We start from the raw sequence: 14,255 nt of genomic DNA on the forward strand, positions 1-14,255 counted from the left end.
GGTATTAGTGTCAGTAGACAATGCAGGCAGAAACATTTTTATAATTCCCCAAAGAACCCCTGATTGTTCCTCTCATGCAGGTCTAGGAAATGAACATTGTTGAATGTGTACTTCACCGCTGTGAAATCCATTACAAGCTTCTGCAATTCTGCCAATTAGCTTTTCTGTATCTTGCGTGACAGTACACACAATGTGTGCTCGTTTGTCTATTGTCTCTTTATTTTTACAGTCTTTCTCTGAATTGTTAGCTTCACATTGGGCTTCCACATGCATACAACTTTCACTTCCCTCAGCCATATATGATAGTTTCACAGGATCCTTCTGTGACTCACTCATACATAATGTAGTTTGCACCTTTTCTCTACCTCATTTTGCTTCGTGTTTCACTGATTGCCAGATGATATCTTTCACACCTGCGCATAGCCCAATACTACTTCTTGTGTTGACAATACCTGGTGCTTTTAACAAATCTATTATTGTTTTTTTTCTTCTTTCAAATAAATAAATAAGTACAGCATAGGCATTTAAAATAAAGTAGGGTCAGCAAGTTATTTCAATGCATTATTAATGTTTTTCTAAAGGACTACCTCTTTCTAGTGAAGAGCAGGGAATAACCTAGGCGCTCTATATATCTACTAGTCTAGAGGTGTACTTAGGGAAGCAGAGATTGGAGTTGGGGGTGAGAAAGTTTATAACAAACTGGTTCCGGATCTTGGGGCCTCAGGTAATCAAGTTGGTTCCCATCTGCCATTTATGCACAGGGTTGAGGGGAACTGGTCGTCTGGTAGGACTGGTAGTATAGCCTGGGGACTCCAGATTGGGAAGGGCATCTCCGCACAGCTTGGAGATAGTGTCCTCTTACTTTTAATACTAGTGTGGTGAACACCCAAACACCAGACCCATTTACCACTGCTTCTTCCTCCCCCTGGCCTACATCACTTCCTTAATCCTAGATCAGGGATGATTCTCTGTCTCTGCACCTTGACAGTTTTGCAAACAAGCCTTGACCTGTGAATGTAAGTAGAACCTCAACTGCCAATTCCTGTGGTAAGGGTGGTCCACAAATGCTTGCACAGACTGTAGGCAGGTCCACTGGTGTGCAGGTAAGCAAAGCCAAAGGGTCTGTAAGATCAGCGTGGGCTGCAGCATCGCAGGTCCACAATGAGCGACTGGCCTGGCACAAACCGAAGGTGAAGAGGAGAAGCTTGGGTGCTAACTGATATTAAGGGCGCAAGTGTTCACTGAGACTTCTGTCATAGATCTAGGTGCCTCATGGCAGTAGCCTGGGTGGATACTTAGGCTGAGAACAAGTGTTGCAGGTAATTCACACTTTAGTATTTTGTTGCCCGGCCTAAAAACTGCCTTGGTCAGCAGTGCAGAGCTATTGATTATGGCCCAGTAGTAAAATACTATATTCAGCCTTACACTTTCAGAATTTACATGTAGTTATGCTACTTCTAGGTCCCAAACTGATTTTTGAATACATTTTAATTTAGTGGCATTATTAAATTTGTTTTACTAACAAGTCATTCTTCATTCGCAAGCGTCATTATTGGCCCAAAGCCATTTTTACCCAACAGCATGCAGGAGCCTTTCTAAATATAGTTGTTAGTCAAATTATCAGATTATAGGTGCTAGTGCGCACACAGCAACCCTAAGTATTTGAACCTTGTCCCATATTAGTTATTCCCTCGTTGAATACTATTTTAAACAGTCATAAAGACTGTTCAGACTTCTGATCCTTTAAATATGATTATTCTACATTTATCAAGGTGCACTGGGGACTCTTTTCTTGGTAGCCCCTATATTTAAACAATATTGAAACAAGTTGGACAAAATAAGAGCTATACATTTTCGGCAGCTTTCCCCACAATATTGTCACTGTGTTTTTTTTAATTAGCAATGCATTTTGATTACAGATTATATAATCTTGTGTTCCAGGTTTTTTTTTTATGTGGTAGTTCTTATCTGTGGATTTACCATTGCTATGTTAAAGTGCTTCAGTGCCTTGAGGCCAAGTCTAAAAAATCCTTTTGCTAACAAAACCCCTAGTTGAAAAATAGACATATTTACAAAGTTAAGCACAATAGTCTGATAATATGCTGCTTTAAGAAATGCAAAAGGCATTAATAAACCTAAGTTGATATTTTTATTTTACTTTTTACAGTTGTATTGTGGTTTATTTTTGAATTGGTACCACCATGAACTGAAACAATATTGCAGTTCTAAAAAGACTTAGCTGATGCTTGTTTTTTTCGCATGAATGATGTTATAATAGAAAGGAAAATGTTTTGGGCAAATGAATTTGGTTAACAATTTTGATGTCTAAATTATTAATAAAGTTAAAATGAATTAAAGTTTGGGTTTATATGCATGTGTTTCTCCTAATATTCAAAATCAGTTCTCAACTTATAAATTGTTCATTAAAACAATCTGAGATTATTTTCTTAGATTGTCAGAAAATGCATCAGAAGTACTTTTGGCTGGTCTAGCTTGTTGCCAGCTGGTTTGATAGCATAAAAACCCCCAAACAAGACAGATGCTGTATTAAGAGAAATGTGGAATAACCGTACACAAACCTATTCAGTTAAGACTTGTAGATTATTTTTCTGAGCTGGATGGTTGCTCTTGATTTGGCCTACCTGTCTCTCACTTCCTCACTTAAATGGCTTCCATCGTTACCTGGTGGACTGTGTGAGACAATCTATTTTGAGAGTAGTCCCTCTTAATATGTTTCAGTATACCAGCAAAGCAATGAAGGGGTCAAAAGGCTTCACTGTAAACTAAAGTGGGGAAGGTTCTTTGGAGGTGGAAACCCCATAGAGTATTGGAGAACTTCCCTCCTTCTTTAGAGAAGACCATGCAGCTAGTATCCTCAAGGGAACAGCATAAAGAACAGAAATAGTCCCCCTCACCCCCACTACTCAGAACAAGTGCCAATGTATCTTGTGCTTTGCTGGTCAGCAGAGTCATACCTGCTATGGTTGTTAAATGGGTCCTAGATTGTGGTAGTGACCCAAGCAGAATCCAAACAGTGTTGCATGATATTAGAAATCGGGTTATTAATTGAGAGGGGTGAGAGCCATACTTAGTAACAAAATCAAAACCAGGGTGAGCCGAGAAAGGCACTAAATAAACATGTACTTCACCGTTGGGTAGCTTGGCACTGAAGCAGTCAGGCTCAACCGTCGAGGCAATGTGTAAATTATTTATTGAGCCCTCGGTAAAAATGAAAACACAATAGAAGAAAAAACCCAAATCAATTTAGAAAAATAGAGTATATTTTAATAAATAAAATGACAATAAAACAATAAGTTGAGCCAGAGTTATGTTTAAAGTTTTATGTAAAAATAGCACCAAGAAGCATAAAGTGCCAGTTGTGGTTATCTGGTCATGCTGGTCCGGATCAAAAGTTCAGGCTGACTGTGGTGGAATGTGTGTGGGAAACAATACAGGAGCCAGGTTAGTCCCAGTTGAACTTTTGCCATCTAACTTTGCCCAGTTTCACATGAGCAGCCTCAGTTGGAGCTTTACATTGGCGGGGACCATGAGGGGATGGTTGTTGCCATGAATAGCTGGTCCCCGGTCTGACCTTCACATTGGTGGGAAACACGGGCAGTCATTGCTGACACAAAGAGCACCGTTCTGGTAAAGTCCGGAATCTATAGCCAGTAATGTCACATTGGTTAGTCAATGCAGGTCTCCAGTTGGCCTTAGTGAAGTCCACTAGCATTCGCGAAGAGACCTGGGGTGAGTCTTTTTTTTTTAGACATGAAGAGCCGAGAATCTCAGAAATTTCTTCAGGAATCCAGTTCCTAAAGTTTTTAGGTGGGAGGATACACTCTGACACCAACCAATGGTCGAGGAGCTGGTGGGGCACCTGAGAGGGGAGGGGTATTTAACCCAGTAGCATGGGTCCTGTTAGTGCTGGGTAGTGTCAGGAGAGACCCCTTGAAGCTGCTTGTGCCCCTGTATCTCAAACAGGAGGCCAGACAGCTGTCCATTTGATTCATTTCTGGGATCCTGGGTTCAAGGCAAGCCGGTCCAGTCTATCTCCTTCAGAGAGCAAGTGTAGTCCTCCTGAGACTTCACAGGTGCAGGAGTGTTCTTCTGAGAGCGTCTGAGGATGCCACTTTTATACCCAGTGCCAACCTGTGTGTGGGGATCAACCCCATTGTCTAACCCTAAACTAGTTCTGATAATTTCTTCCATTTTCCCTGGTTTTGGCTTTATTTGGTCTAGGGGGACAAAGGACAGACCGGCCCAGATGTAAGCTGAATTTGCCAGTGACAATGCAGGCATCTTGAGAAGGCAGGAGGGGAACGGGCACAACTCTCAAGCTACTCTTTGAAGTTCAGGAAGGGCTAAGTACAACCCCAGGAGAGGAACACTCTTTCCCCCACTCCCAATATCCTTTTGTCCCCTGTCTTGAAAGAATACAGAATACAGAACACACAACAGGAGTACCACTAAGTCATGCGACCGTGGAGACTGACAAAATCACGTTTGGATTAGGTAGAAAAAGTCCAACATCTTAAATTGGCATTTTCAGAATAGTAAATTAAAATCCGACTTTACCATTAAAAAGGATTTTAAATTGCAGTTCAAATGAGTGGAAGAAGTATTTCTCTGTCTGCTCCTAAACTGAAGTTCTCAGTTATTCAGCATGATGAGGTAACGCAGTGTTGGTCTATGGGAGCACTAGCCTGAAGTGAAAAACGACTTTGGGGGTTTCCATTACTAGTACATGTAAAAATGTAAGTACACATGTCCTACTTTTACCCACTTTTTAAATACCATGCTGCCTGTCTGTGAGCTTTTAAGGTTTACTCAAGGAGTGACTTATATATATTTAAAATGAAGATTTTGGCTTAGCAAAAGATTAGTTTTTACAAGTTGAAGAAGCAGTAGTTTAAATTTGCAACTTGGGCTAAAGTGGCAGGTCTGAGACCTGTTTTACACTGCTACTTTAGTGAAAGGGTGCTGCTGCTCACTTGTAGCATTTAATTTACAGGCCTTGTGTACAAGTAGTACTATTTACTAGAGAACTATAGGTAAACTAAATGTGCCAATTAGGTGTTTTACCAATTTTACCATATGTGTAATAGAGAGCACAAGTCCTTTGCCAGTGGTTCCAAGAATGCAATAAAGCAATAGCACAGAGTCCCAACACCAACAAAACAGGTTTAGCAAAACAAGTGAAGGCGAAGATCTGGGGAGATAAAATGCAAAATATGGTCATTTCCAACACATGTCTTCTGGACATATCTTTCTTAGGTGTGGGCTGACTTGTGTAAGCAGCAGATTACAGCCTCATCTGTGAGGAAGGGCCCGTGGTAACATAGAAAAAGCAGGCAGATTGGAAGAGATTATGTCATACAACTCACTTGGGGGGTGGGGGGAGGGCATATTCCTGAGATTGAGCAGACAACTTAAACATACAGAAAGGTTTCAGGCTGCATAGATTTGCTTGGGTTACAGGCATTCCATTAATTTATTCATAGCAGCTACTATGGCTAGACTAGTACTCCTAACTGAGATCAAGTGGTGGAGTGGATGGATGTGTATAGAATGAGGGTTACTTCCCTTAAGGATTTTCAAATTTCTTGATTAGAAGTGGCATCCTTATAAGACGCTAACACCTGCTCAGGCTCAGTTAAGAACTGAATACAAACTGCCTTGTCATGCTTTGCTTCTGGTTTCTAACTTCGGAGGAAGCATCAAGGAATGTTGTAGCTAGTGATAGAAACCAGATGTTTTCATTAGGTGATGAGACTAGGGAGTAGACTGTCAGTCTAACATTTTCTATGTTCCTGGCTCATACTTCTAGCTGCAGTTTCCTCATGTTTATAATATTCCCAGTCACTAGACTTGATATAGAAATAGTCCAGCAACAGCTCCCAAGTGCGACCACGTGGTGCTACATGGTTCTGTAGCAACCTTGTAGGGCCCCAGAATGGATAATAGGAAGCTACATAATGGTGACACCCCTGTGTGCTGATGTGAGTTCCTTTCTTTCCCGACCTGTCAAGAGCTCTGCTCCCAGTTTGTCGATCTTCAGACATCTTTTACATTTCTCAAGACGGTGTGCTATGAAGAATATCTACCCTAAAATTACATAATTCAAGCCAGGCCATGACTGCAGGGAAAAGATGTAATTTATGGACCCCCACAACATACGTTTGTTTCCTGGGCTCCTGTCACGACTTGAAATTGTGTGAAAATGCACCCTCATGCATCCAAAGGTTATCGGGGCAGTAAGAAAAGCTGTATGTTGTCAAACATAAGAAGTCGCCTTCCGACTATCAGCCCACTCCAGCGTTCTATTGTGAGGCCATCCCATGAGAAATCTAGGTCCCAGTGAAAACCCTCAGGTAATTCAAAATCCAAAGGCACATCATGAGCAGAAGGAGACCAAGTGGAAATCGACAACCCCCTCCACACCACTCTGAAAATCAGGCAAGTTATGCAACCAGAATTCCAAGGGCCTTTCGCCTTCAGTGTCTACTGACTTTGAACCTGTTCCACAGTTGGTCCTGGCACACCCTGAATTCCCTGAGCTGCTGTTGACCCCATTGCACAGAAGCCTTCAAGGATTCCATTCTGCTGATTTGTAAGATGCTGCAGGCTCCTTCTGGAGTGCCTTTCCTCTGAATGGTGCTTTAGTTGCACTTCTGCCAGTGGGCCTTTTCCTGGCGCCGACTGTCGTCAATTCGATCGGTCTCCCACCCTATGCTGATCCCGGTCCTGATATCCACTCTAGCTCCACGTGAAGCAGGCAGGACACACATATAAGCTGTCAGTGATCCTCTGAGATTGTTGAGCTTGTCAGTGTACTAGGCGTCTCACGAGTCAGACACAGCAGCGTAGGAGCGCAGTAGCAGCTGGCCTAGGAGCCCGTGTGACTTGTGCCTTGGCGCTACTCCCACTTGAGTTTCCCACAACACATTGGCGTCCCTAAATAGCACCGTCCAGATCTCTGAACCACCAACGTTTAGCAATTCAGTCAGGAGGTCAGACCTGATGCAGTGAGGCAGCAAGGTGGGTTGGGTCTGTTGGATCTGCAGGGCACACTATGGTTCTACCAAAATCCAGATTAGACACTGACCAGACCCAAGAGAGTAAAGGAGCTAGATGCAGGGTCAAGCCATGAAGAACGACAAAAGACGCAGGGCAGTGCCGAGTTTGACCACAACATAACTTAGCATATAACACGCATCTATGTCCATCTGCCTGAGGATCTGCGGTCAGTGCAGTTTTCACCAAAAGGAAGTAAGCATGCATAATACTCTCCTAAACCGTATCAGCCCACACTCCACCATTTGACAGCTTGGGGATCCTGCTTGTCTTTTCGATGCTCTCAGTCTGCAGCCTTCAGGCCTGCCACCTAAGATCCATTCCCACCTACAGAGTTCATACATCTTGGTTGTAGGAGGCTAGCTCAGATTTTGGTGTACACTTGTGTACCACCCTGTAATAAGTCCAGGCAACCCTGAGTAATAGAGTTTTTTGCGCCTAGATAAGCAAAGCTTTCCAGGGTAGCTGTGGAGAGCAGCTCAGGCTTATCAAGGAGGAGTGTAAAGCACTTACAATACCACAATAGTCAGTGATGTCATACAAGAACCACAGCAAGTGTTACAAAAATAAAGAATTCTTTATAACACAAGTACTATCCTAACATTGGTATAGCTCTACTTGGAGATATCTACACACAGAAAATATACTTGGAAACAAACAGAAAAAGCATAGAAATACATGGAGCCCTATTGGGGATGGGGGAGGCAAACAATATACTAAGAAAGTAGCATAAAAATGGAGGTGCCCAACTAAGGTAAGTGTGTTAGGATCTTAGGGGCTGGGGGAGTATGAAATCACCCAAGGTAAGTAATACAAATCCCCCAGGCGCCTGTTTGCAGAGGTGTTACCTAGCTGGGTGTCCCTAAACTATCACAGGACCGTTGCGGTTGGAGTTATCAGGAATCAGGACCCTTCCAAGTGGACCCCGAGGAAACCAGTTGGCACAAGGAAGCATTGATAGTGCCCCTACCCGTGGATACCCATGTAAGTGAAGTATCTACACCAGAGAGCCCAGGTGCATAGGGGTGAAGTGACTTCAGAAAAACTTTGTTGGAGTCAATGAGAGCCTCGTTTGTCCAGCTGCTGTCGCGACCCCTGGACCAGGTCGGTGGAACCTAAGGGTGGATTCCAGACAAGAAGAAACTGAAAATGAAGGGGATCGTGTCCATGCCACTTGGAGAAGTCCAGATGGTGCAGGTAGGCAATGCCCACCCTTCTTGAGGAGAAATTCCTGCAGGTCGGTGAAGAAAGAAGCACAGCTGCGTTGTCCTGGTGATGCAGGAAGATCCTTGGAGTCAGCCATGAGCTGTCCCCTGTTGGTTTCCGGATTGCAGAGTGGTCAGTGGTCATCAGAACCACCAACAAGCATTGGCAAATACAAGAACAAGCTGCAGGGAAGTTTGCAGAATTTTGGGGACCCTTGGAGGGGAGTCAGGGCTGGCCCTCGGCACGCAGGGGAGCCAGTAGGAATCATTGGAGCCCCCATGAGGGCCTACTGGCAACATGTAAAGTGAGTCGCAGGGAGGCCTCAGCAGCACAACAAAGAAGGAGTTCCACGCTGCAGAAGTTGCAGGGTGGATGCTGTTCTCTGAGTTGTAGTGTGCTGGAGGATGGGGGCTTCTTGGAGCTCAAAGAGTTTCTGGAGGAAGAGTTAACAAGCCTTTGCAACAGAAACAGATGCAGTGCACAGGGGTTCCATCCCAGTGTCCACAGCAAGGGCCCACTGTCTCCCAAGTTAGATAGAAGACAAGTTGGACCTGGAGGGGCCCACAGAACCACCACCTGTGTGCAGAGCCTTCACAATGTCTGTGGGATAGCAGGATCCAACTGTCGGTCGTTGTTGTTGAGGTGCCTGCGGATGCAGGGGAGTGATTCCTTCACTCCAAGGAATATTCCTTCTTGCTTCATGATGCAAAAATAGTCCTTGTGACCGTGGAGGATGCACAGCCACTGATGTTGCAGGAATCTTGCAGAAGCTGGAGAAACAATGTTGCAGTGGGAGCACTCCCCACTTGATACAGTCTTCTTTCAGTTCCTAAGGCAGACCAGCCGCAGTTCCGAGACCAGAATGCAGAAGAGTCTTGCAAAGTTCCTTGTAGAGCCTTTGCTCAATAAATCTGGGAACTCACCCTGAGGGAAGCCCTCAACTAACCATAAAAGGGGGTTGTACACTATCTGCAGTGACCCACCTATCAGAGGGGGGTCAGGGACGTCACCTGGATGGCTTAACTAGTCAAAAGCTTCAGGGGTCTCTGCACATCTTATTTTCATGATGGGCAAATCAAGTGACCACCTGGTAGAACTCTGTGCACCTCCTGTGGGTCCCTTGTTCACTGTGCCACTGGATTCAAGCTAGCCTGGCTGATGAAGGGTGAAAGTTTCAGTTCTCTGTCGATAATCCTGTTGTGTTGCACTGCACCTTTTGACTGCCACATTTTTGCACACCTATGGAGGTCACTTCGTAGAATACCGTTCTAGATGATTAATTTATCTCTGAGATAATGTGAAAGCTGGATTGTCAGCTCCTCTATGTAGGGTTGATTTTCAAATTGAAACCAGAGTTGCTGACCTTGATACTGGGGAACTCAGTTTGTATCTGGCATCTGCTCACCATCCTGTGATACCAGGCAAATCTGTCTAGTCTAGTTCCCAATGCCCTCGGGTCCAGTTCACGTTATTAAAAAAGAAAAAAAAAAAACACAAAAGTTCCATCTTCGGAGTGAGAAAAATAAACTGATTTCCTGGCCACTGGACAATGTAATAAGTGAGTGACGATGGCGGTGAAAGTGTTTATTTTTATATTTTTTAATAACAAGCATTAAGCACTCAGATTATTTTAGGAACAGTAACCGCTCAGCTTCCCTCATGTACACATCACAGGTACAGCAATAACTAAAACTGGGCAAGATTTGTGGGCGTGCAACCTCCTAAACTGGGCTCAGGTGACACGTAATAGGGCAGTGACATCTACTACCCTTAGAGGTCGACTCAAATCTTTTCACTCAGACCGGAGTAATAAGATCATCAAATACAACAATAAGAACTAATAGCCATAAGCAATAATAAAATGCAATAAGAAGTCAGTAAATTACACTCACCATGACCTATGTGGCCATGAATCACCTCACCAATTTAGTAAAGTTTAAACATTTATTGTCCTTATATTAACAATGCTAAAGTCACATAAATAATATGCAATACCAAATGATAGCACTACAGAAACAACACAGACTGTCCAAAATGTCTGATGAATATCTATCTAATAAGAGCAATCACCATTAAACACTCTGAAAGAATTTGACAAAATAACGGAATTATTCTAGCAATAGCAACAGATTTCATTAATTGTGCCGTTGAATCAATCATAATCCGTTTTACCGCCGCGGTCAGAATGGGCATGGAAGCACCGCCAGCCTGTTGGCGGTGCTTCTGTCATTCGCGGCCCTGGCGGTCTTTGCCCGCCAGGGTCGGAATGACCCCCATATGTGGTTGGATTTCTAAGGGAATCCTGCAAAAGGAAACACAATGCACATTGGTTATACCTCTCCTAAGAATGACAGCAGCTAGTAGAGTCTTTGTCAGCAGAGCACAGGAATAGCAGGTCTTCAACGATCATCGCCAGGAACATCAAAGGGCAACAATTCAGTAAAGATGGACTTAAGGTAACTGAACTGTTAAAATCATAAGCATGTAAGTGATCTTCAGAGCAATCAATTCTTACTCTTCTGAACTCTTCCCATAAACCTAACAGCACTTCTTCTCATCAGCTGAACTACATCATCTGAAACTTTGCTAAATTGAAGTCCCAAAAGTCAATAACTAAACCCCTATTGGACAAGACTATGAGGTGTGATAATAAACAACCAATTGGATTACGCTGTTTCTTTAGTTTGTATCTTTTCTTCTTTCTTCTTCAAGATAGGCCCATGTTGACACTCCTCTCTGGACGGCAGTTTCTGCAGGATAACATTGTAGAAAACAGCACAGAACATGACATTTTACTAATGTTATTTCCTACCAGAAACTAATACCCATTGCTGAAACTTTCAATATTTATCACAAGGAAGTACAGAATGAACAGAGCTGAAAAACGAAGTAGATCTCCACTGTGAGGCTTTAATAGGACAGTTAATACACAGTTTGCAAAAGACTTTTCATGAAATCAGCATAACATCTCAACACTGCTCTGGAAAAATACTAAAGCTTAGGCCTTTTACGAATGCTAGTACATGAATAGGAAAACAGTTGTAATAATCAAACCATATTTAGTGCATTATTTAATTAACAATTTCAGATCATTAGTTTTATTCATCCATATTAATTATCTTTTGTCAGTACAAATGGTTATAATTAATCAAAATATGTTTTCAACCTTATTTATTATTTCACATAGTATTGTAGAGGAGGGACACCATGTCAACCACATTTCAAACATGCACCTGTTATATTTCTAGCGCAAATTTCTCTAAGTTCTTTTAGTACACATCATGTATGCAATTTATTTATTCATATTTTATTAATGTGTGCTCTAACAATCCATCTGACGGCATTATGTGCTGTCACAAAAGATCACTACATTAGTGAGACAATTCAAAGCTTAGTTTGTTTACTATATCTGCAATTATGTTTTCTCCTTTCTTCAAAATTTCTCAGATCACAAAAGTATCTGCTTCTCATCATTTCTATTTCAGCCCTCCTCTATTCATTTTTCATCTTTTGCAATGTTATGCAAATGTACAGTTTGTAAAATCTGATTATACATGCAACACAACCACTATTAATAATTGTTTCTGTATTGTTACCACAAAACCTTGACTAAGATTTCCCAATCAATTTCCCACTTTAGTAAAACCTTTATCTGTATTTTCCCACACTCTTGGTTGTTTCATGTCCTTTAAATCAGAGCTCAATTTCCTCACATTTCTCATGTAGCTCTTAACTTCTTTATTATTGTCTCGAATAAAAGTGCAACAATGTTGCATCTTTACCATCCGACAGACTCCTCTCTCTTTTGCTAAAAGGTGCAAGACAGTTCTGAAGAACCATCGAATGGACTGCAGCCATTTCTGTATCCATGAGAGGTATCGCTCCAGAAAAATCTGTTAACTTCTGTCTACAATGTCTGACCACTTCCTAATTTTCGTGTCATTCAGAACAACTCCTACAGAAGGAATAATTGCCCCAATACATCCCCAATTATTTCTGAATAGCTTGCCCCTTTTGCTCTTGGTCCTGATTTGTAATGAGTATAATTTATGTTGTCAATCTGGTACACTTCAGGGAAAAGCACTCCAATATAACAAGTCCCAAACAATCCCTTAGGGAGACAGAAATCAGCATTTTTACCACACATATGATGCATAGCATGAATCATAGGATCTTGTCCATTTAGCAGAAAGTCCGATATTCCTAAATAGAAATACATGTCTGCATTCACTTGTTCCCACAAACTTAGTAACATTTCTAGATTGAGTCCTCTGTACACAAAAGCTTGCCAATGTGTTGTAATCTAAAGCAAGCTTTCCTTTCGTGTTAGTTACACAATATGCACAATCATTCTTATAGTTGCGTTTCACTAAGCCCTTTTCTATTGTCTTTCATTGCTTTTTTTCTATCGTCAGCCTGATTCAGGAAACTTTTCTCAACTGTTGAAAGTATGCATGTCAAATTATTCCTGTGAGCATAAGCAGTACCAAAGGTCAGTGTGGGCTCAAACTAACCTACAATGTCTGGTTCTAGCTTTATCAATATTACACAGTTGTTGGTTAACTGTTACAAGCGAAAAGAGCAGGTCAAAATTTGAATAAAAATACTGCATGTATTATTATGAAGCCTTGCTAATAAAAGACTACAACCGATCATAAGTTAATGGTAAACTATGATATGTAATTCATTCTTGAACCGAGAAAGGAATTTGTGTACAAACATAACATTCTCTCACATCCATAGTCTTAACATATTCATAGAGCAAACAAGAGTAAACATTAGAAGAAAGATATTTTTGCGAGACGTCTAATTGGAAGTAACTCATCCTTGTAGAACTTGCCTAACTCATAGTGTAGTAACCTCTAACATTGAAGAAGGTGTGTAATTAGTTTCAGATTAATCAGAAACACTCATGCTTATAATCAACCACAAACTTAACAACACACAAACTGCCAATCCAACACACACATACTGCACCCATTGTTTCTATTACGATTCGTATTCATGGCCTGTAAAGAATCAAAGTGTAAGAAAGAAAATATAGAATTAACTCTGCAGCCACAAAAAAAAATCAAAAATAATCTTCAGCCTTCTTTGTGATTATATACTGCAACTTTTAGGCTCTCCATAATTCGTCAAAAATCAGTTTAGTAGCTTTATCAAAATCAGTTTTCCAGTGTATAATGTATTTTTTGTTCAATTGACAAAGTAATTTCAAAACTCAGTTCAATTGTGATTTCAAGTTCCAAAATGTTGACTTGGATTTTCACAATCAAAACAAAAGGACATAAACTTGTGTTCCCACTCATCAGCTGCAAGGTACGCCAATTCAGGACCTGCGTTTTTTCAACTTGCAACTCTTTTTTCCTTTTTGGTTTTCAACTTGCACTTATTTCTTCTTCACCCAGATCTGTTTCTTCTGCTGTTTCTGCTTCCTCACTTATGCTTGACAACCCATCAGAAACCTTTTCAGCTGCAGACGAAGGCGGCCACTTAACTCCTTTCACAGTTTTTCTAGGCAGTGATGATACAACTGGACTTACGATTCTTCTTGGTCTAGCAGGGATCTGACAAATTCTTCTTTGACTTGTTTCACCTGCACCACTAGCCAATTCAGGAGGAGTCACATCTGAATGACTGTGATTCAAGTCAACTCCACTTTTGGCTACTTCAGGAAACAATTTTGCTTTAGCCTTTTTTTGTAATCGTCTGCTTCTGAGAGAGTCCTCCTGTTTAGACTCGACTCTCCTGCTACATCTACCTCTGTTTGTGCTGATTGGGGAGTATCAGGATTGGCCTCAAGTTCAGCTGTCAGAGGAGTACTTTGATCAGGATCTTCACCAGTTTGCACTGTCTACTTCTGCAGTCTCTTGCTTTGTTTCTGTCTCTTGTTTCTCTTGAGACTGTAAGGTTTATGCTGGTGCTTTCTGGAATATTGGATTTTCATCATCCAAAGGATTTGGCACTTTACG

The sequence above is a fragment of the Pleurodeles waltl genome, chromosome 10, assembly GCF_031143425.1.
Source record: "Pleurodeles waltl isolate 20211129_DDA chromosome 10, aPleWal1.hap1.20221129, whole genome shotgun sequence".
NCBI classification, from domain to species: Eukaryota; Metazoa; Chordata; class Amphibia; order Caudata; family Salamandridae; genus Pleurodeles; species Pleurodeles waltl.